Here is a 23,385-nt window from a genome sequence, read left to right on the forward strand (position 1 = left end):
GATTATCACTACAAAAGCTGCCCCCCCTCTCCTGCTGGTAATAGCTCACTTTACCTGATCACTCTCCTTACAGTGTGTATGGTAACATCCATTGTTTTGTGTTCTCTGTGTATATAAATCTCCCCACTGTATTTTCCACTAAATGCATCCAAAGAAGTGAGCTGTAGCTCACGAAAGCTTATGCTCAAATAAATTTGTTAGTCTCTAAGGTGCCACAAGTCCTCCTTTTGTTTTTGTGGATACAGACTAACACAGCTGCTACTCCGAAGCCTGTCATAGCTGGGTTAACATCTCATAAGCTATAGCATTCATCACAGCTCTAAATATACCAGAACATTAATGAATTTAGCTGCCCATCACCTTGTGCAGTAGGGAAGTAATATCGCCACTTTACAGACAGGAAAAACAGGTTAAATCTTTTGCCCAGTGTCAACACAGGAACACTGTGGAGGAACCAGGAACAGAACACAGATATCCTGATTCCCAGTCCTTGTCTCTCTCCATAATCTTACCGGCAGAAATACTCGGAGAAAGCAATTGTTATGGAACATTTGCAGAAAATGAATTCTGAGCTCAAATGTGATTTGCAGCAGAAACATGATTCTAAACAAACAGTACTAATACGGGTTTCTGAGTAGCAGCCGTGTTAGTCTGTATTCGCAAAAAGAAAAGGAGTACTTGTGGCACCTTAGAGACTAACAAATTTATTTGAGCATAAGCTTTTGTGAGCTACAGCTCACTTCATCGGATGCATTTGGTGGAAAAAACAGAGGAGAGATTTATATACACACACACAGAGAACATGAAACAATGGGTTTATCATACACACTGTAAGGAGAGTGATCACTTAAGATAAGCCATCACCAGCAGCAGGGGGGGGAAAGGAGGAAAACCTTTCATGGTGACAAGCAGGTAGGCTAATTCCAGCAGTTAACAAGAATATCAGAGGAACAGTGGGGGGTGGGGTGGGAGGGAGAAATACCATGGGGAAATAGTTTTACTTTGTGTAATGACTCATCCATTCCCAGTCTCTATTCAAGCCTAAAGTTAATTGTATCCAGTTTGCTGAATTGGAATTAATTTGCAGTCTCTCGTTGGAGTCTGTTTTTGAAGCTTTTTTGTTGAAGGATAGCCACTCTTAGGTCTGTAATCGAGTGACCAGAGAGATTGAAGTGTTCTCCAACTGGTTTTTGAATGTTATAATTCTTGACGTCTGATTTGTGTCCATTCATTCTTTTACGTAGAGACTGTCCAGTTTGGCCAATGTACATGGCAGAGGGGCATGGCTGGCACATGATGGCATATATCACATTGGTAGATGCGCAGGTGAACGAGCCTCTGATAGTGTGGCTGATGTGATTAGGCCCTATGATGGTATCCCCTGATATGTGGACAGAGTTGGCAACGGGCTTTGTTGCAAGGATAGGTTCCTGGGTTAGTGGTTCTGTTGTGTGGTGTGTGGTTGCTGGTGAGTATTTGCTTCAGGTTGGGGGGCTGTCTGTAAGCAAGGACTGGTCTGTCTCCCAAGATCTGAGAGAGCGATGGCTCGTCCTTCAGGATAGGTTGTAGATCCTTGATGATGCGTTGGAGAGGTTTTAGTTGGGGGCTGAAGGTGATGGCTAGTGGCGTTCTGTTGTTTTCTTTGTTGGGCCTGTCCTGTAGTAGGTGACTTCTGGGTACTCTTCTGGCTCTGTCAATCTGTTTCTTCACTTCAGCAGGTGGGTATTGTAGTTGTAGGAATGCATGATAGAGATCTTGTAGGTGTTTGTCTCCGTCTGAGGGGTTGGAGCAAATGCGGTTATATCGTAGCGCTTGGCTGTAGACAATGGATCGAGTGGTATGATCTGGATGAAAGCTAGAGGCATGTAGGTAGGAATAGCGGTCAGTAGGTTTCCGATATAGGGTGGTGTTTATGTGACCATCGCTTATTAGCACCGTAGTGTCCAGGAAGTGGATCTCTTGTGAGGACTGGTCCAGGCTGAGGTTGATGGTGGGATGGAAATTGTTGAAATCATGGTGGAATTCCTCAAGAGCTTCTTTTCCACGGGTCCAGATGATGAAGATGTCATCAATGTAGCGCAAGTAGAGTAGGGGCATTAGGGGACGAGAGCTGAGGAAGCGTTGTTCTAAGTCAGCCATAAAAATGTTGGCATACTGTGGGGCCATGCGGGTACCCATCGCAGTGCCGCTGATTTGAAGGTATACATTGTCACCAAATGAGAAATAGTTATGGGTCAGGACAAAGTCACAAAGTTCAGCCACCAGTACTAATACGAACGATCTCATGTGAAATGTGTCCAAAGTTAAATAATCCCTCAAATATCAAATACGACAAATTTATTGGGAATAAAAATCTACAGACCAAACTTGTGCAGAGTATTTGCTAAATAATTTCAAATAGAAAGTCTTTTTAAGAAAAATAAACTGTTTGTGGAAAATTCAAGAACAGAGTACATTTCCAGTAAATTATTCACTATGAATTATTCACTCTGCTCTTTTTAACAGTAATGTTCATAAATATTTCATAAATCAAAAAATTGCAGCAATCCAATTTACATTTGTTCACCATGTTCTATACTCCACACTATATGGACATTCTACCAACAGACTGGTGCTGGAGCTGAGGTGCGGACAAATTCAGTTCTGCTTCGGATATTCAGATTCCAAGCCCAGAAGGAACCATTGTGATCATCTAGTCTGACCTCCTGTATAACACAGGCTATTTGAACTACAGCACATCTTTCAGAAAAATACCCAATCTGGATTTTAAAATTGCCAGTAACAGAGAATCAATCACAGCCCTGGGTAAATTGTTCCAATGGTTAATTATCTTCATTGTTAAAATATGGTTTCAGAGGAGCAGCTGTGTTAGTCTGTATCTGCAAAAATCAAAGGAGTACTTGTGGCACCTTAGAGACTAACAAGTTTATTAGAACATAAGCGTTTGTGAGCTACAGCTCACTTCATCGGATACATACAGTGGAAAAATATAATGGTGATATTTTATATACACAGAGAACATGAAACAATGGGTGTTATCATACAGATTGTAGCAAGAGTGATCAGGAAAGGTGAGCTATTACCAGCAGGAGAGCAGGGGGGACCTTTTGTAGTGATAATCAAGGTGGGCCATTTCCAGCGGTTGACAAGAACAGTAGGAGGGGAAATAAACAAGGGGAAATAGTTTTACTTTGTGTAATGACCCATCCACTCCCAGTCTTTATTCAAGCCTGTTAATAGTATCCAGTTCGCAAATTAATTCCAATTCAGCAGTCTCTCCTTCGAGTCTGTTTTTGAAGTATTTTTTTGTTGAAGAACTGGTCACTCGATTATAGACCTAAAATTGGCAAAGACATTGAAGTGTTCTCTGACTGGTTTTTAAAATGTTATAATTCTTGATGTCTGATTTGTGTCCATTTATTCTTTTACGTAGAGACTGTCCAGTTTGGCCAATGTACATAGCAGAGGGGCATGGCTGGCACACGATGGCATATATCACATTGGTAGATGCGCAGGTGAATGAGCCTCTGATAGTGTGGCTGATGTGATTAGGCCCTATGATGGTGTCCCCTGAATAGATATGTGGACAGAGTTGGCAACGGGCTTTGTTGCAAGAATAGGTTCCTGGGTTAGTGGTTCTGTTGTGTGGTATGTGGTTGCTGGTGAGTATTTGCTTCAGGTTGGGGGGCTGTCTGTAAGCAATGACTGGTCTGTCTCCCAAGATCTGTGAGAGTGATGGGTCGTTCTTCAGGATAGGTTGTAGATCCTTGATGATGCGTTGGAGACGTTTTAGTTGGGGGCTGAAGGTGATGGAATCTGTTATTCTCTTTGTTGGGCCTGTCCTGTAGTAGGTGACTTCTGGGTACTCTTCTGGCTCTGTCAATCCGTTTCTTCACTTCAGCAGGTGGGTATTGTAGTTGTAAGAACACCCGATAGAGATCTTGTAGATGTTTGTCTCTGTCTGAGGGGTTGGAGCAAATGCGGTCATAGAGCTTAGCTGTAGACAATGGATAGTGTGCTGTGGTCTGGATGAAAGCTGGAGGCATGTAGGTAGGCATAGCGATCAGTAGGTTTCCGGTATAGGGTGGTGTTTATTTGACCATCGCTTATTAGCACTGTAGTGTCCAGGAAGTGGATCTTGTGTGGAGTGGTCCTGGCCGAGGTTGATGGTGGGATGGAAATTGTTGAAATCATGGTGGAATTCCTCAAGAGCTTCTTTTCCATGGGTCCACATGATGATGTCATCAATGTAGCACAAGTAGAGTAGAGGCATTAGGGGATGAGAGCTGAGGAAGCGTTGTTCTAAGTTAGCCATAAAAATGTTGGCATACTGTGGAGCCATGGAGGTACTCATAGCAGTGCCACTGCTTTGAAGGTATACATTGTCCCCAAATGTGAAATAATTATGGGTGAGGACAAAGTTCAGACACCAGGTTTGCTGTGACATTATCGGGGGTACTGTTCCTGACGGCTTGTAGTCCATCTTTGTGTGGAATGTTGGTGTAGAGGGCTTCTACATCCATAGTGGCTAGGATGGTGTTTTTAGGAAGATCACCAATGGACTGTAGTTTCCTCAGGAAGTCAGTGGTGTCTTGAAGATAGCTGGGAGTGCTGGTAGCGTAGGGCCTGAGGAGGGAATCTACATAGCCAGACAAGCCTGCTGTCAGGGTGCCAATGCCTGAGATGATGGTGCGTCCAGGATTTCCAGGTTTATGGATCTTGGGTAGCAGACAGAATACCCCTGGTCGGGGTTCCAGGGATGTGTCTGTTCGGATTTGTTCTTGTGCTTTTTCCAGGGAGTTTCTTGAGCAAATGCTGTAGTTTCTTTTGGTAATCCTCAGTGTGATCAGAAGGCTTGTAGAAAGTGGTGTTGGAGAGCTGCCTAGCAGCCTCTTGTTCATATTCTGACCTATTCATGATGACGACAGCACCTCCTTTGTCAGCCTTTTTGATTATTATGTCAGAGTTGTTTCTGAGGCTGTGGATGGCATTGTGTTCTGCTCAGCTGAGGTTATGGGGCAAGTGATGTTGCTTTTCCAGAGTTTCAGCCCTTGCACATCAGCGGAAGCACTCTATGTAGAAGTCCAGTCTGCTGTTTTGACCTTCAGGAGGAGTCCACCCAGACTCCAAGGAGAGACTGCTGAATTGGAATTAATTTGCAAACTGGATACAATTAACTTAGGCTTGAATGGGAGTGGATGGGTCATTACACAAAGTAAAACTATTTCCCCTTGGTTATTCCCCCCCACACACACACACTTTTATTGTCAACTGCTGGAAATGGCCCACCTTGATTATCACTACAAAAGGTCCCCCACCCCCGCTCTCCTGCTGGTAATAGCTCACCTTCCTGCTCACTCTTGTTACAGTCTGTATGGTAACACCCACTGTTTCACGTTCTCTGTGTATATAAAATCTCCCCAACAAATTTTCCACTGTATGCATCCGCTGAAGTGAGCTATAGCTCACGAAAGCTTATGCTCTAATAAATTTGTTAGTCTAAGGTGCCACAAGTACTCCTTTTCTTATTGTTAAGATACGTAGACCTTATTTCCAGTCTGAGTTTGTCTAGCTTCAACTTCCAGCCACTGGATCATTTTATACCTCTATCTGCTAGACGGAAGTGCCCATTATCAAATATGTGTTCCTCATATAGGTACTTATAGGGTGTGATCAAGTCACCCCTTATCCTTCTCTTTGATGTGGGAGTGTTCCACAGTCACCCTTTTTAGAGTGATATGCAAGAGAACTGACCCAGTATTAGATATTGATAAGGAAGTCGTCATTCAATGGGCACCAGCCCACCTCCTTATTCCAAGGAAGTGGAAGAGGTGTTTGAGAACCATGACAGCTGCCGAAAATGTTAAACTAGAAATATGACACTACACCCTGCACAGATACAGAGATAAGTGCTCTCTTACAAAAACTTCTTTTCTTTATAAAGCATTTTGAGATCTACAGATGAAATGTATTATAGAAAAGCTAAGTATTATAATTAATCTAATCTGTCACACTTTAATACCGGACCTTGGTTCAAAAAAGACAAAGGGAAAAAAATATACATATATAAAGATTTAGCTTTGATACGTCTATGAGAACCCTGCATTTTCCCTCTCCTTCACTATGCTCCACCGAATTCTTCAAAGTTTGTAACAGTGCTATCACTGTACACAGCTGTGCATTCCATATGATAGCATCAATACAAAACTGACATTAATTATAATGTCATTGCCAGCTTTCATATTAGAGCCCACACATGGAAGTTCTATGACCAAGCAAATCTCAAATAGCACCAATTTGAAAGACACTTTTGTTGGAGATACTCCAGAGATAACATAGGGTAGGAAAACAGGAAAAGATGCAGAATTTTTTTTAAAAAAGGGGAGTGGGCAGAAAATTCAACAGAGAAACAGACACAGACTTACTGTGGACTGACAGATCAGGTATTAAAAAGAAAAGCAAAAACAACATGGCTAGGAAGCCATGTACAATATTACATAACAAGAAACCAAGAGACAAGCAGTGAGTTACAATAAACTAATTCCATTCTGATTGCACTTTTGCAGCAAATGTAGAATTTTGACATGATAGAATTATTTTCATGCAAGTCAGTTCAGCCCTCCTTTATTACAGCATTACAAACAGGGTTGCATGTACTATTAGTGCATTAATACACCTCTTGGGGCATTTTATGAGACATAAGGTCATATATATCTCCAAGGCAAATATTAATAGATCAATTAAAGCACACAGTCATTATTATAGTGCTCAAAAACAGGTTAGCAATTCTATTTTTTTTTTTTTAAATATAATGGGTCCCCAAGCCAAAAAGTTTAGAAATTAAGGCCCCAATACAGCAACTGATCCTCATGTCTATGTGAAATGCTACTGACTTGAATGGGGGTCTGCACAGATACAGGGGTCTAGCCACATAGATTCCCAATCAGAGGGATCAGAATCTAAGCAGAAAACATATCAGAAATGAACAAAGAGGGCAGGGAAATGTGTGGTGTTGTTTTGTAATTCTGTTTTTGTATGGTGGATAAGCCATGGTCTATTTCTCTTTCTGTCCTATGATCTCTGCCTATATTTCTCTTTTGGTAATTATTAACCCTTATTTTAATTTGTGTTATAACACTAGCCTTTTTTCTTTTTTAAACCTGTAATTATTGAGCTTTTTATTCTTTCAATAAGAACTAAAACCATGCCTTTTTTAAAAAAAATTGTTGTTACAAAAGGCCTAGAATGTCAGCGTTAACTCTTTTTGAAGAGCAACTTCCAATTTTAACATACTCTTTCATTGCAGAAAATGGTTTGCAGCAAAGAGAGGAGGAATTAAAAAGAATGAGGAGCAAGAGTATCATGAAGATGTTTATGTTTTATAGTTTATTTTGCGACAGGATTGTTTCTAAATTCTCACCCACAACAAAGACCCTTAGGATTTGTCTTCACATACAGCGCTACTGCCATGCAGCTGTAGCACTTTAGTGAAAACAATCCTACACTTCTCCCAATAGTATAGTTAATCCACCTCCCCAGGAGGCAGTAGCTATGTCAGTGGGAGCAGCTCTCCTATCAACATAGCGCTGTCTATGGCGGGGCGGGGGGGGGAGGAGGAGGGGTGTCAGTATAACTATGTCACTCAGAGGTGTAGACGGTTCACACCCTGAGTGACAGTTATATTGACATGGGTTGGTAGTACAGACCTGGCCTTAAATATCACCGGCTTTTTCCAGGAGCACAAATCCTCTCACTAGACTCCTCAGCAACCCACGTGAAGGAGAGAGATCTTACAACTATTACCTCTCAAGAGTTGCCTAATGGCAACAAGCACATGGGACTATTTCAAAGCCTTGTGAATCAGGGAGCACACAAGCACCCTCATGCACCATCTTACATCAGACACCCTAATGGGTGCGCATTCTCCCAACCTCAGTTTCTTCTCCTGAACTGCAGAGTTCTGTAGGTCATCAGAACTTTTTGGGCAGAGGAAATGATGACTAAAATTGCCGGAGTTGCAGCCAACAATTGACTCAGTTCTTTATTAGCATCCCACATAGAAAGTCTGGTCCATTTGTATATCACTTCTCAAAGTAGGTAACAGTGAAACTCAAGAGAGCGAAGTTATGTATGGGTTTGCAAGATCAAGGCCATGGTTATCACTACTCAGAATTTTCTCCTGTTCTCTCTCTTCACTATCTTTACATATTAAAAAGGCAATTTTTCACCACAAAAAGCTCTAATAAAAGGTCAAATATAATCTTTTCTGATCTAGAAGATTTGATCAATAAATTAAATCTTGTGTAACAATTTAATGTAAACTTAAAGCAGCCTTTAAGAAATTTAACCCCAAAGGTATTCACAAAATTCATCTATATTAATATGCAGCGCAAAGACTCTGTGACAAGAAAAAGGGGTAGCTGTATGTGCAGGAGAGAGAGGGGTAGGGACTGATGGGATAAATTAAACAGAATATGATATTAAGAGAGAAAGATTTGAGGGCAGATTAGGAAGAGAAAGACAAAGTTAGGGAGAACATAGAGAACACAATGCAGAGCATGAAGGAGAGAGGTAAGTAGGTGAAGAGAAAAACAAATACCAGAAATCACTCAAGAAAAGAAAGGACCACGTGAAGTGTAGCAAGAAAGCATATCAAAACCATGAGAGCAGGGGTTTTATTATACCATATTAATCAGAAAAGTGATTGACAATAATACAAATATCACCAAACTTTTATGCTCTCGAATTGCAGGGAGATGGTTTGGGGAGCACTGTAGCACAATTATTTTTCACCCTAGCTAGTAAGTGCTTAAACAACACAGCAATGAGCACTACATGTTTAAAAAAAAAAACGAGAGAGAGATCAGCTAGACAACTTAGTTCTTGGGGTTGCAGTGTCAGGTAAATATTTCAAATCCTGTTTTATATTAGGCACAAGTTACAGTATCATTTATGATCTGCAGGGTATCTAACAAGACAGTACACAGATGAAACATTTCAAACAATATTTCAATGAATGCACTAAAATTCTTGAACAGAAAATGAGGTTTGAAGCTCTGTTTGCAGTATCGTTATAGCTCTGTTGGTCACAGAATATTACAGAGACAAGGTGGGTGAGGTGGACCAACTTCTGCTGGTGAAATAGACAAGCATTCAAGTTTACAAAGTGCTCTTCTTCAGGTTCGATATTTAAGATGACTTTCAGAAATAACCTAAGAGCTGTCATGATTAAAGAAAATATGAATAGCTTATATGTGGATAAACAGGTTGTATTTCTTCAAATTCTTCCTGTTCATGCAAAGTGTTGAAAGTCATTTATAATTTAACATTAGAGAAGGAAGAAAAAGTTGAAGTAATTTGGATAGAGAGCACACCTGTTATAATTTGGAAGATGGCAAAAACATTTTTAGTATATTAAAGATTAAAATCGTTGCACTTTGGGCTAGACACCAATGAAACATGTATTACATTCATTCACTCTGGCATCTAATTATTCTATACTTTAATTTTTCTCTCTATTTTGGCAAACACTGGGAGTGCTGTAGAGGCGGAACACCTAGCCCCAAGGAAAGGAACAGCAGCATGTTGCTCTTCTCCTTGATAGCCTCTGCAATGTTCCAAATCCCTACCAACCTAAGGAAAAAGGGATCAAGACCCAAACCTAAATCTCATTCTTCATGGGTCCAGACACCCATAAATTTGCTTTTTATTTAAGTGTCTTAGACTTCTAAGATTCTATTAATTATTTAATTTAGCTAGGTTTTAGTCCTCAAAACATTTTCTAGTATTTTACTAAAATTGTAAACTCTTTCCAAAGTAATCATTATTCCAGTAAATAATTCAAGGTCAAATAAAGTGATTTCAGAATGAATACAATACATACCTTGATACTCTCTGGTCCAAAGTAAAGGTCTTAATGTTTAGCCCATTTTTAATATTAAAAAGTGTTTGCATAATATTTAAAATTGTCTTTCATATAATAGTAGCATGATCACCATCAAAACTACTTCATTACACAGAAGCATTGTCCTATCGGTCTCTTTAGCGTGGTGTTAGTGGTTGTTCAAACAACATCAAGTAACAAACATTACACATGTAGCAATTGAAACTTCCTCAAAAAACTACACCAAATCTGGGGAAAAATTAGAGAGCCCATTTGTAAGTGACCAGAGTCACAAACAGGCATAAAATAAATAAATAAATCACAGTGCATATCCTGACATTACATTGGAACATTTTTTAATATGATGTAGAACTGTTCTAACTCAAAGCTATCACATATCAATCATAACCGAAACACCCAAACCAGGATAACACGGTGCAATTATTTTTTGGCACCATGCAACTCATTTGACATAACTTCTCCTTTCTCTGCCTTTTCTGCTGCAGAAGGGAAGGAGGTAGAGGAAAGGAATCCCAGCAGCTCTAGCCCACTTGTTCAATGTTCATTAGTCACGCTGTTAATCTCATCACTGTTAATGAATACCATAAAGAGAAAGGTCTGTATTTAATTCATAACAAAATAAAACATCAAAATGGAGCACAATTAATTAACCAACTTTACTAAAGTATCTTGAAATGACTCCATTTTACAGAAATTGAACCCATTTGTTAGAACTAATGAAATACAGATGTTGAAGCCTTTTAAATATAAAAAGGAATGTTACATGTGGTACATTTGGAAATGGTCAAAATTATTCAGACTTAATATTGTGTATTCAAACACATACAGGCACGCACGCACGCACACACTACAACTCCCCCCCCACCCATTTACTCTAACCACATGCTAGATTCTTGATTAAGCTCTATGCATCAAACAATGTTCACACCTTATAACATATTCTGGTGAACCAACACTACTTTTTTCAACATTTCACTGAATTTAAAATTATTTGGTGGATTTACCACTTAAAGTCTGAATTTCATAAATAAATTCAGTACACACACTGCCAAATATCTATTAGGAAACTTTTATCTGAAATGCGTTATTTATTATTTAAAAGGTGGGCGATTTGTATCAAGACAGGCAGCTATGCCAATCTCCTCAGAGGAAAGAGGAGTGAGACCGAACTAAAGAAAAGGTGGAGGAGCACCAAGAAAACCCAGAACGGTGCCTGGGTTTTTGAACTCTATTAAAAAGTTTCATCACTTTGGTACTTCTCCAAGAATGTTTCGGTACACCGGGTTTGAAGCCAACATCACTGGAGGCCACTGCCAAAAGGTCTAGAATAAATAACGTGAGAGCCCATGACAGGAAGAGGACTTTCGAGGCTGTCTGTCGGGATAAGGACAGCTGCCCAGATCCCTCCTGTGGTCGCTTTAAGGCGTTTCAAAGCGTTAGTGCCAGGCAGGGGTCTGTGTCTGGGACACGGTGCACACACCGCCCCGCTCGGGCTCCTATGGCGAGGGGGCTGCCAGGGGAGGGCTATCGCCAGTCTCAGCGCTGCTCTCCTCCGCCAACTGCTTGGCAGCCCCGCCCCTCCCCTCCCTGAGCCTGTCCGTCCATCTTCCCCCCGCCAGTGACTCTGTCCCCGAGTCTCGTCCCTTCACGCCGCCTGTGACTCGGTCCCCTGGGAGAGTTCACGCCCCTTTCCCCTCGGGCCCCCTGTCCGCCTCCCGGCCAGCTCCCGCCGCGTCTGTCTGGCTCTCGCCTTGCTCTCTGTCCCCCCCGCCCCGGGAACCGCTCCCCGCCGCCCGCCCGACACATCGGCAGGACTCGGCGCCTCCTCACCAGTCGCTAGATGAAAGGGCTCGGACAGGGTCGGCGGGACGCGCGCGGCGCGGCGCGGGGACTCATTTCAATGACTCCCGCTCAGGGCCAGGCTGCCGGATGGCTCAGACCGTCCGAGCGGAGCGACGGCAGCGGCCACGGCTACAGCCCAGGGCCGGGGACAGGAGAGGGAACGGCTGCTGAGTGCCCACGCCGAAACAAGAGCTCCCGGGATTGGCGGGAGCGCTGTGTATCCCGCACGCCTATTGGCTGACGGTAGCCACCGCTCCGGCCCGCGCCTTCGGGCAGGGAGCCAGGAGTGACAGGCACGCGGGGTCAGAGGGCGGGCACCGCTGACGGGGCTAGCGGCGCGTGGCGGGGCGCGGCGCTGCGGGGCCCGGCACCGTGGGCCGCGCGCTTTGCCCTCCCTTGCGGCCGGCCCTTTGTTCTGCACGCGGACGGTTCATTGCTGCAGGGGTCATGGGCACGGGGCAGGACATTTCTAGGGACGGCGAGATGCCACCCCGCTCCCGGGAGAGCCCGCTTTAATGTGAGGGAGGAGAAGCAGCGTATTGCCAGCCTCAACGATCCAAAATCAGGAGTCAGACCCTCCCCAAAAAAGAGAGATTCGTTGGGTTTTGTTTGTTTGAAGCTATTGGAGTTTTGTTCTGCCTCCCGCTGTTGACCTCCCACCCTGCCCAGGCCCAGGGTAAGTGTGGGACAGTTAGTGTTGCCCGATCTCCCAAATTTAGTGCTAAGATTATCTTGACCCCTGATGTGGGCGCGCTCACTAGCACATCTGCCCATCCTGCCCAGCAGTTAATTCTGTCCCCAGCAGTTCAGCCCCCCGCACCTCTGCTCCTCCAGGGGCTCTTCACCCCCTCCTCCCCCCTCCACACACACCTTTTCCAGGCCTGGGGTGGGCTACAGTGGGGTCCGCCCCCTCTCCCCATTCCAGACTGGGGGCCGGAGTGTCGGCTCCAGGGGCTCTTCTGCCCCTTCCCAGCCTCGCTGCTGCGAGGTGAGGAAGACACATAGGTACCATTCTGGGCATATTGCTTACTGGAAGGGAGTGTGGCTGCCCTGAACTGCCTGGGCTCTTTAGCTCTCCCCTCTTCCACCCCCAAAATGGCTTTGGGTTGATGAATGGAGGGGTGGAGAGAGCTGTGCCAGCAGTTGTTCAGCTCAGGAGGTAGGCAAGTGGGGCAGGCAGCCACTCAAGGTCAACGTTGCTAGAAAACTGGAGCTTCTCATTGCGAGACTTGCTCCAGCCCCCGCTAAAATCCTGTTACTCAGGAAAAAATGATGAGTTGGCAACACAGCAAATCACAACGCACTGTGATGATGTTTGAAGGCAATGCCAGTGTCCGTACAATGCAGTCACCATGGTATACACTATGTTGGCACCATGCACCTGGGATATTCAACACTGGTACCAGGTGCCATAGGATGGAGTTTCATAGTCCATGAATGTTCTTGCCAGACATGCAGATGTTACATTCTCAGATGTGGGGCTAGTTTTAAACTGAAGCATTTTATCAAAACATTTGCCATAATCCAGCTTGTACTTTGGGGGGGGGGGGGCTTTCAGGACCCCAGCTTCTGCAACAGCCCCTGGTCACATGTCCCTCTGATTTGTTCAGCAGAAAATTCCATCCCTTAAAGAAATGGAAAATAGAGCCCTGGCATTCCATCCAGTTCTTATACCAAAAATTAGTCCAAATTTAGACTAGCATTCATATCATAATGTAGACGTGCTCCACAATCCCCCCCAATAAAACTGGAAGAGGCAGGAGATGGAAGGGGTGTTGTGGATAACTCGTAGTCATATATTGAACACAGTTATGGTTCTCTTATCTCTAATAAGAAAGTGCAAAGACCCTGGACACTGCAGAACCCAACATACCATGGTCTATCTAGATCTCAGCAGCTCATATGAAAATGTTGAATGTCACCTCTGCAGTACCTGGACTGTAATAAGGAAATATTGTGGATAGATGGGGACCCAGGGATGCCAACTACCTCGTCTAAGCACAGTTTGAGTGACCTTGCTCCTGACTGTTAAGTTTTATGACCTGAAAAGACTCACCACCAAATACTGCTCTCAAACATTTGTGAAAGGATGTCCGTGGGATTGCATGAGTATCAAGGACAATTGAAAATGGCTCATATTTTTTTCAGTCCAGTCTACTGATACAGAGTATTTAGAAACAGGCCACATGAGCAGGTATGTGGCCCCAAACCTCATTTGATAGAATTTCTTAGATACAGAATTGAAGGCTAGAAGGGACCATTAGTAAGGCTGAGATTCTGTCGCGGAAGTCACGGATGTGACGTTGCACTCTGTATGCTTATAAGTGTAAATATAACATAACTGGAATATGCTTTGTGCTAGGTATGCCATGTAACATATCTTTGCAAAGGTTATGATCTACTGCATATATTCATCCTATTTCTATGCATGTTTCATTTTTATGTCTGAAGTTATGAGCATTGGTTCTATGTATTTGAAGTGTTTGCTGTAGGAAACACATAAGGGAGGTTTGGCCAATATATTGTGAAGGGGCTATTCAAGTAATTGGAAGTACTTAACTAACAATGGACTGTGGGAGACGCCAATCCACATCTGAGCTTTCTTGGGAACGCTTAAACTAACATGTAAACAATGACATCGGCCTGCAAAAAACTGAATCATTCATGGACATGTGACTTGCCCAGGTGGCTACAAGCTCCATCTTGTTGCTGTGATTTTGCACAGAAGAACAAAGGGGTTTCCGGCCACAAGAGAGAGACTATAAAAGGCCCTGTAAGCCTCTCCATTTTATCTTCAGCTGGCTCAAGAGATGGCTTCTCTACCCAAAGAGATGCCTGAAAGAAACTAGAACAAAGGACTGTAGCTACAGGGGTGTGAGTGAATGCTGGACCCAGGCTATAAACTACAATGTAGGTCTGAAAAGTACTGTACCTGAGGTAATATCTAGGGAGTAGAAGTTAGTATTTGTAACTAGATCCTTAGTGTAGTAAGTTAGCCTTGCTATCTTGATTTATTTTACTTGGTAACTTACTTTGTTCTGTCTGTTATTACCTGAAACTACTTAAATCCTACTTTCTATACTTAATAAAAATCACTTTTTTGCTTATTAGTTAAATTAGAGTAAGTAATACCCAGGGGAGCAAACAGCTGTGCATATCTCTATCAGTGTTGTAGAGGGAGGACAATTTTATGACTTTACACTGTATAAGCTCTATACAAAGTAAAGCGGATTCATTTGAGGTTTAGACTCCCAGAAAGACTGGGTTCTGGGGAAGCCCCGGGCTAAGTGAATCTTAGTTTCTGTGAACTGCGGGGGGGCCTGGCCCAACCTCTTGGTCTGTGCTGGTACCAACTTGTGTGTCTAGCTCAGCAAGATGGGAGTACAGGGAAGCCTTTTCTGGCAGGGGGGTTTGTTCTCAGTGGTATTGCAGCACATCTAATGACAGTCTTGAGGGGCTTTCTGTGACCCAACCCATCACAATGGATTCTGTGACTTTTGCAGCTGCACTGGCTGGTGAGACTAATCCCAGGGTCAGCTGCTGAGGAACCCCGTGGCCAGTTGCACAGGCTGCTACTGTAGTGGTCCCCGGGGGGCAGCTGCACCAGCTGCTGCTCAAGTAGCAGTCCTCAGGGCCTGGGAGCAGAGGGTGGCTGGGGTAGTCAGCCCTTGCTGCCAGTGTAGGGGCTAGCTGTCCAGCGCCAGGAGCTGCTAAGTTTTAGTCAGGGGTATTTATGTAGTCAAAGTCGTGAACAGATGACGGGCTGTGATTTTTTGTTTTTTTGTTTATTGCTTGTGACCTGTCCATGACTTTGACTAGAAATACCGGTGACTAAATCTTAGTCTTAACCATTAGATTGTCTAGTCTGACCTCCTCTATATCACATTTATATGCCTTTTATAATTTTTAAAAGCACTAATCTTTTCCTTTTGCAGTCTCCTCTATATTTAGCTTTTTATTTTCAATGTTGTATGTACATTGCTCCTTTTAAAATCTTTGTGAACATTAGGAAAACCTATAAGTATTTTTCTGCAGCTAAAGTGTAAACAAACAAGGTGCATGTTTTTTTTACAATTGTCTTGTCATCTAACCTTGCTAATTGGTATTGAAGACGTTAATCATGTAAACCGGGGGTGGGCAAACTTTTTGGCCTGAGGGCCACATCAGGTTTCCAAAATTGTATGGAGGGCCGGTTAGGGGAGGCTATGCCTCCCCAAACAGCCAGACATGGCCTGGCCCCCAACCCCTATCCGACCCGCCCCCCCAGGACTCCTACCCCATCCAACCCCCCCCCCCGTTTCCTGTCCCCTGACGCATACCCCCCACTCGGGACTCCTGCCCCATCCACCACCCCCTTCTACCTACCGCTCCCGACCTGCCTCCCCTGACTGCCCCCTACCACCCCATCCAACCCCTCCTCTCCTTCCTGACACCCCTACCCCCTCCCCCATTCAACCCCCCGTTTCCTGTCCTCTGACCACTCCAACACCTATCCACACCCCCAGCCCTGACTATTCCCTCGAGCTTCCCTGCCCTCTATCCAACCCTGCCTGCCCCCTTATCAGGTCAGGCTGGGGCTCTGCAGCTGCACTGCCCCAGGAGCTCGCAGCCCCCCTGTCCAGAGCATTGTACCAGGAGAGGGAACAGCGGGGGAGGGGCTGGGGGTGAGCCTCCTGAGCCAGGAGCTCAGGGCCGGAGGGTCCCGCGGGCTGGATGTGGCCCATGGGCTGTAGTTTGCCCACCTCTGATCTAAACAATAGCTCACACATAAGTTCCAGGGGGTGTTATATTCTTTGTATAGGTAACCTGACCCTTGCAACTCTATCAGTGGTAGAAGCTGTTGTGGCACACAGGACTTTTACCACTGTGTTATCTGATCCTGCTAACGTGGCCTGTGTGGTCTACTTTCTGTACTCCACTGTATAAAGGTCAAGTTTGCTGGAAGTAATTTACCCATATAAATTGTGCACACTCTGGAGTTAATTTTTATACTGTTTTCCCAGGGATCAACTTCTTTTGCTTCAGTCAATAATATTTCTCAGAGGTGGCCTTCCTCTGGGTGTGTTGGCAGCTGGCCTGTAAACACTGATGACCATCATAAGGAGATCAAAGCCCAGCTGAATTCAATCATAAGCAATTCTTTTTTGTATGATGAGGAATTCAAGTGACTAGCTGAGATAGTCCTCACTTGGAAAGGCTAAGCTAAGGTTGAGTACAGTAAGACTTGGGATAATAGTAATACATGGAAGGAAAAAAATGTCAGTTCTCTGAAGAGCTGGACTGAATCCTCAGTACTCTTTCACAGCCCAATATACAGCATGAGATACTGTAGTAAGGGATAACAAAAAGGAGAAAGAATATAAAGACCATGCACTGAGCAGACCAGATGAAAAACTAGACCAGGAAGTACCTCAGACCTTGCTGAGATATGTTTTAGGAGCCCCAGGATCTAGACATGGCAGCAAAGCAGCTAGTGGCAGTTTGTTTACATGCAGAAGTTTAATCTCATTTACAATTGTTAGAATCTTTTAATGGAAAGGTACTACTCTGATTGTTAGAGACATACTTTAATTGCCTCTAGTTTGTAGGTCTCCCACAAAAGCCCAATGTTTTATGCTTTCTTTGCAAAAGAGTTAACTAATGAATACTGTTCCCAGAACTGGGATGATATAGTTTGGTTCAGAGAGATTTTGATGTGATAAGGTCATACATCAGTACTTGTTACAAAACAGAAACAGCTGAAACAGGTTAATTTGAGCTGTGTGTGTGTGTGTAAATCACTGTTTTTCAAATGGAAAAGGACATAATTGGTATGGAAAAGAAGATTTTTAAGCCTTTGAGAAAGAATGATAAACAATGGAGAAGAAAAGTCAATAAGTCACCCTACTGCCACTTTAATTGGACATTCCAAACAGCGCTCTATGTACAGATTTGTATTCGAGGTTAGTAATATGTCTGCTAGTTTGGAGCAGATGAACTGCTTTTTTCAGTTTGATACTTGTGTGGCACTTTCTTCTCAAAACTCTGAGTTTTATAATGTACTTTTTAATTTTGTCTCATAGGAAGAAAATTCTCTTCCCTGATCTTGTCTTTCTGCACCAGTTCTGTAATTTAAACTCTTAAGGATACAAAAGTGGAGAGAGAGAATCTTCAGGCTGAGAAAACCAGTGTATTTTTCATCAATCTGGGGAGAAAGTTTAGAGAGGTTTATTTGTTTGTGCATGCACAGATAGAGGTCACCCATGTCAAGGTTGTAAAGTCTGTCTTTTCCACATGACCTGGGAGAATAAATGGTCTATTAGTGAGTCTGGGAAGGCGGCCACAACTTAGAATGGTCCTCCACACTGTCTAAATATGCTGGGGGCATCACCAACTACTGGGGGAAAAAATAAGGCTCAGCAAGGCACAAGTATGAATTAAAGCTACCATAGCCCCCACTCTCTCCTGTGTGTTCTGTGGTACCGTGCCGTAGATCTACATTGCAATTAGACGCCCATGACTGGCCCAGGTCAGCTGACTCAGGCTCAGGGGCTGTTTAATTGTGGTGCAGACTTTGAGGATCACGCTCCTCATAGGATCCCAGGGCTCGGGCTTAAGCCTGAGCCAAAATATCTACACCACGGTTAAACTGCCCCTTCGCTCAAGCCTTTATGATCCTTGGGGTTTGGGATTTTTTTTTTTTTAAATAATAGGAGCATCAAGTAGGATCTTAGTTTTGTGTGTCATCACAAAAGATTTAAACTTGGTCTTTACCTACCCTTAGTTGACAGAGAAGGAGATGCTGTGTTACTCTGAATTTTTTTTCACCCTGATTGTTTTTATTAAAAATTGGAGTGAAAGCTGAGCATTTGATCAGATGAGTAAAAACACTTATTGAATTAAAACAGATGTTTTATTTATATATTGCATACTGTCAAAGACATCATCTATCCAGTAAACAAGTGCCATGTGATTTAGTATTACTGTGTACCTGCTATATCAAGTATTAGAGTGGTAGCCATGTTAGTCTGTATCCACAAAAACAACAAGGTGATTGTACTAGGTGACTTCTGGGTACCCATCTCACTCTGTCAATCTGTTTCCTCACTTCCCCAGGTGGGTACTGTAGTTTTAAGAATGCTTGGTAGAGATCTTGTAGGTGTTTGGTCACATAAGCACCATCCTATACCGGAAACCTGCTGACCGCTATACTTACCCACATGCCTCCAGCTTCCATCCAACACACATCATACGATCCATTGTCTATAGCCAAGCCCTAAGATACAACCGTATTTGCTCCAATCCCTCAGACAGAGACAAACACAAGAGTTCTACTAAGCATTCTTAAATCTACGCTACTCGCCTGAGGAATTGAGGAAACAGATTGATAGTGTGAGACAGGTACCCAGAAGTCACCTATTACAGGACAGGCCCAACAAGGAAAACAATAGAACACCACTGGCCATCATGTACAGCCACGAGCTAAAACCTCTCCAGCACATCAGCAATCTACAACCTCTCCTGGAAACAATCCCCTAACACTCACAGGCCTTGGGAGGCAGGCCAATCCTAGTTTACAGACAGCTCCCCAACCTGAAGCAAATACTCATCAGCAACTACACATCATACCACAGAAACACTAACCCAGGAATCAATCCGTATAACAAACCCCATTGCCTTCTCTATCTCCCTATCCACTCTAGCACACCATCATAGGGCTCATTCACCTGCACATCTACTAATGTGATATATGCCATCATGTGCCAGCAATGCCCCTCTGCCATGTACATTGGCCAAACTGGACAGTCTCTGTAAAAGGATAAATGCACACAAATCAGACATCAGGAATGGTAACATGTAGGAGAACACTTCAGTCTCCCTGGACAGTCAATAACAGATTTAAAAGTAGCCATTCTTCAACAGCAACAGAAATTGAAAAACAGATTTCAAAGAGAAACTGCAGAGCTATAATTATTTGCAAACTTAATGTCATCAATTTGGGCTTGAATACAAAAGCAATTTTCCCTCTCTTGCTATTGATACCTACTCATCAATTATTGGGAGTGAACAACATCCACCCTGACTACATTGGTTCTCCACTTGTAAGCTAACTCCCTTCTCTTCATGTGCCAATATATATATTTATACCTGTATCTGTAATTTTCACTCCATGCATCTGAAGAAGTGGGGTTTTTTACCCACAAAAGCTTATGCCCAAATAGAGCTTAGTCTTTAAGGTGCCACCGGACTCATCATGCAAAGTAAGACTACATGCCCCAAATAAATAAATGGAGCACCTGCCACGGAATTTTGTTGTGAACAGCTCTACAATAGGGATTCCCAGTTTTTGGGGATCTGCTTGAAGACTTTTACCTTTAGGAGCCCCTCCCTTGGAAGAATGTGGATCAGCTCAGCCAGTCCACTGTGCAGCTGAATTGAACCAGAAAGAGAAGTGTTACTGAGGAGAACCACCTCCACCAAGAAGAACAAAAAGAAGATTTCCATCCACCTTAGGTATTAGACACATAGCCGCTGCTTTTTTTTGGTTCCTGACTGTCTAAGGATACGCTTTCTGGATGCTAAGAAGGCTAATCCAACAACCCATAGACTGAAGGATTTTGTGTAAAACTTTCTGCGGGGTGGGGGGGGAAATCTGTGGGGGACATGAATTCTGCACGTGTAGTGGTGCTGAATTCCCCCAGGAGTAATTATCACAATGGCTAAGAAAGAGTCCATTTTGAATCTGAGATTTCCTTAGGAGAGGTTAGGCACTGGCCTGGCACTTTGGAGATCCAGGTTCAATTTCCTGCTTCACCATAAATTTATTGTGTGACCATGGGCAAATCACATAGTCTCTGTTCTGTGCCTCAGTTCCCCATCTGTAAAATGGGAATCAATGCTTCCCTACCTCACAGGGGTGTTGTGAGAATAAATATATTAAAGATTTTGAAGCACTCAGATACTACAGCAATAGGGGCCATATAAGTGCCTAAAATATATAGCTAGAACATGTTTTCTCCCATCAGAAGGTCTCATGCCTCCTTCTTTGGGGGTCACAGTGAACCTGGAGTAAGCCCAAAATAAAGCTGTTCGCCTTGATCCCGGATCACGATCCTCAATTCCTAGAGACAATTTGCAGAAAAGGGCCTTTTCTGATGTGCGAAGAGAAAAGAGCTGAAGGAAATGAGAATACCCTTGAAAGACCATGGGAAGGGATCCAGGAATCCAAGGCGACGGCTTCTGATTAGGGTAAAATAAATAAATAGTGAAATCCTCCTTCCCAAGACAAGTCCATAATGGGGGGGGGGGAAGGTGTATAGTCTCCTACTTCAGGGCTGAGAAGGAAGGCTTTTTCTTACTCCTGGGATACAAAAAAAAAAAAGAGTATAAATGTAATACTCCTGTCCCATGACAAGGGCCAGAATCCACTGATTTCAATGGCTACTGTTACACCCCTTCCCTAAAACTAGAGTAACCCTGATACTGTGGAAAGAACCTCCTGACTGCAAAGGAGTAACTTTTCCTCTTTTCTTGGAAGCCAACACAGGAAGACGGATTTGTTTCTAGGCAAGTCAGATAGGGTTGAATCCAGGGTTTTTCCCTAAGACCCATCCCATATGAAGAGAAAAGTGATTTCTGGGACAAGACACCTGCCCTTTCAGGCTAAATTCATAATGCTCAACAAGTCATGAGAGAGGAGCTGAGGGTGGTAGCAGAAAGCCTGTGGGAGTCCTGGAAAATATCACTCAGGCAATTGATCAAAAGAATTCTGGCTAGGATTATGTTTAAAAAAAATTTCTAGGAAGGAAAAAAAAATCTTTTTAAGTTTTTTTAAGTTTTTAAGTTAGACAGACAGCAAATAGCTGACCAGTACATAGAAGATGGCTAGACAGTTGCTGTGAACAGCATGGCACCTCTTTTTCTGCTGAGGGGAACCTTTAAGCTGATTGTGAACTCTGTAGGGATGTCTGTCCTTTCTAGTGTGACAAAGCTCCAACCTTGTCTCAGTGGGTTCCACGCTTCTAGGTGGATTTACACTAGCCTCAGAGGCTCACTGTGACCCTTCACATAGCCCTTCTCTCTCTAGGGGCAAGGGTCACAGTCTACTGAGCCGTCATCATAAGCCAGCAAGGGAGGTGGGAAGAAGGTACCCTCCATCACACAGTCTCTGTTGTCTCACAGTTTCTGTGATTAATCGTGGACAGGCAGGAATCCCAGGCCCACTCTCTACTCCAGGCTCTAGCCCAGGGACCCTAATAGTAGCAGTTATTGTGAGTGGACCTTTTGAAACAGGACAAGTACAATTCCGTGGGCCACTTCCTCACAGCAGCCCCCACCACTTCTTCAATATCTACTTCACCCTTACCTCAGGGCCTCCTTCCTTGTGCCTGATAGGGTTTGTACTGACTACTTTCTCCAGCAGCACATACCTGTTCCTCACAACTTTCCTATAGCCATGTGGCCTTGCCCTATCACACTAGGGAAGGCATAACTGTGGACTCCCTCTAGGTGAGGAGAACTGCTTATTCCCAAAGTCATTTGGGAATATATTCAATCCCCAACCAAATTTATTTAAAAAAATCCCTCAAAACATGACTGGCATCAGGAGTAATCTAGAAGGTCTCTGATCTGCCCCCACTACCCATCTTCCACCTATCCAACATATTTTTTGTGGAAATTGATATGTTTTGTCAAAACAGCATATTTTATTGAAATTAATTTTTGATTAAAATGTTCTGACCAGCTCTAATAGTAAGTTTTTCCCTTAGATTCTGAGCTGGGGGCGGGGGGATCCTATCCTTCTTCCTATTCTGATCCTTGGCCCATCGGAGCTGTCATGAAAATTTAAGACCATAAGGGTGGTGCCAGCAACTGAGAGATTCTTTTACTAAGAAAAAGGATCTGCATTCAACCAAATAAGTGGCTGAAAATAGTGGATAAAACATGAGAGTAAACCACAAAGGATTTTAGATAACATCAGAGGAGAGATTAAAACCTCCTGTTAAGATTTAGCAGCCAGTAATGACTCACTAATTCACTCAAGCACTGGATGATCTTATCTCCCCTTCACACAAGCCAGGTGGGCTGACTTAGTCTTTCACAGCCCTAGAGACCACCTAAGTCATTGCCTTGCTCTGCCGCTGCTTTAGGGATAGCACTGACCTTTTAGGTGAGCTTTTCTACACCTTTTAGGGAAGATGAGTAGGCTGGTTTTGTCTGTCACTGTCCCAGAAATTGCTTCGGCCTGTGCCTCTTTCCACTGAGATAGTGGAGGTTCTTCTTAGAATCATAAAATCATAGAAGATTAGGGTTGGGACCTCAGGAGATCATCTAGTCCAACCCCATACTCAAAATAGGATCAACCCCAACTAAATCATCCCAGCCGGGGCTTTGTCAAGCCAGGCCTTAAAAACCTCTAAGGATGGAGATTCCACCACCTCCCTAGGTAACCCATTCTAGTGCTTCACCACCCTCCTAATGAAATAGTGTTTCCTAATATCCAACCTAGACCTCCCCCACTGCAACTTGAGACCACTGCTTCTTGTCATCTGCCACCACTGAGAACAGCTGAGCTCCATCCTCTTTGGAAACCCCCTTCAGGTAGTTGAAGGCTGCTATCAAATCCCCCCTCACTCTTCTCTTCTGCAGACTAAATAAGC

At 43.5% G+C, this 23,385-nt stretch overlaps 1 protein-coding gene across 4 annotated transcripts in view; it reads right to left on the reverse strand.

Annotated features, from left to right (window-relative positions):
• Positions 1-13,732, reverse strand: part of IBTK (inhibitor of Bruton tyrosine kinase) — a 106,959-nt gene extending 93,227 nt beyond the window's left edge. For 3 of the 4 annotated variants that reach the window (XM_043510558.1, XM_043510559.1, XM_043510561.1), the window contains exon 1: positions 11,735-11,944. The gene's annotated coding sequence lies outside the window, so the exon portion shown is untranslated. Of the gene's footprint in view, positions 1-11,734 lie in introns of all 4 variants that reach the window. The other variant, XM_038394853.2, reaches the window with a different exon arrangement.
• Positions 13,733-23,385: the final 9,653 nt, after the last annotated feature.

Source organism: Dermochelys coriacea, chromosome 3 (genome assembly GCF_009764565.3).
Source record: "Dermochelys coriacea isolate rDerCor1 chromosome 3, rDerCor1.pri.v4, whole genome shotgun sequence".
Lineage (NCBI taxonomy): Eukaryota > Metazoa > Chordata > Testudines > Dermochelyidae > Dermochelys > Dermochelys coriacea.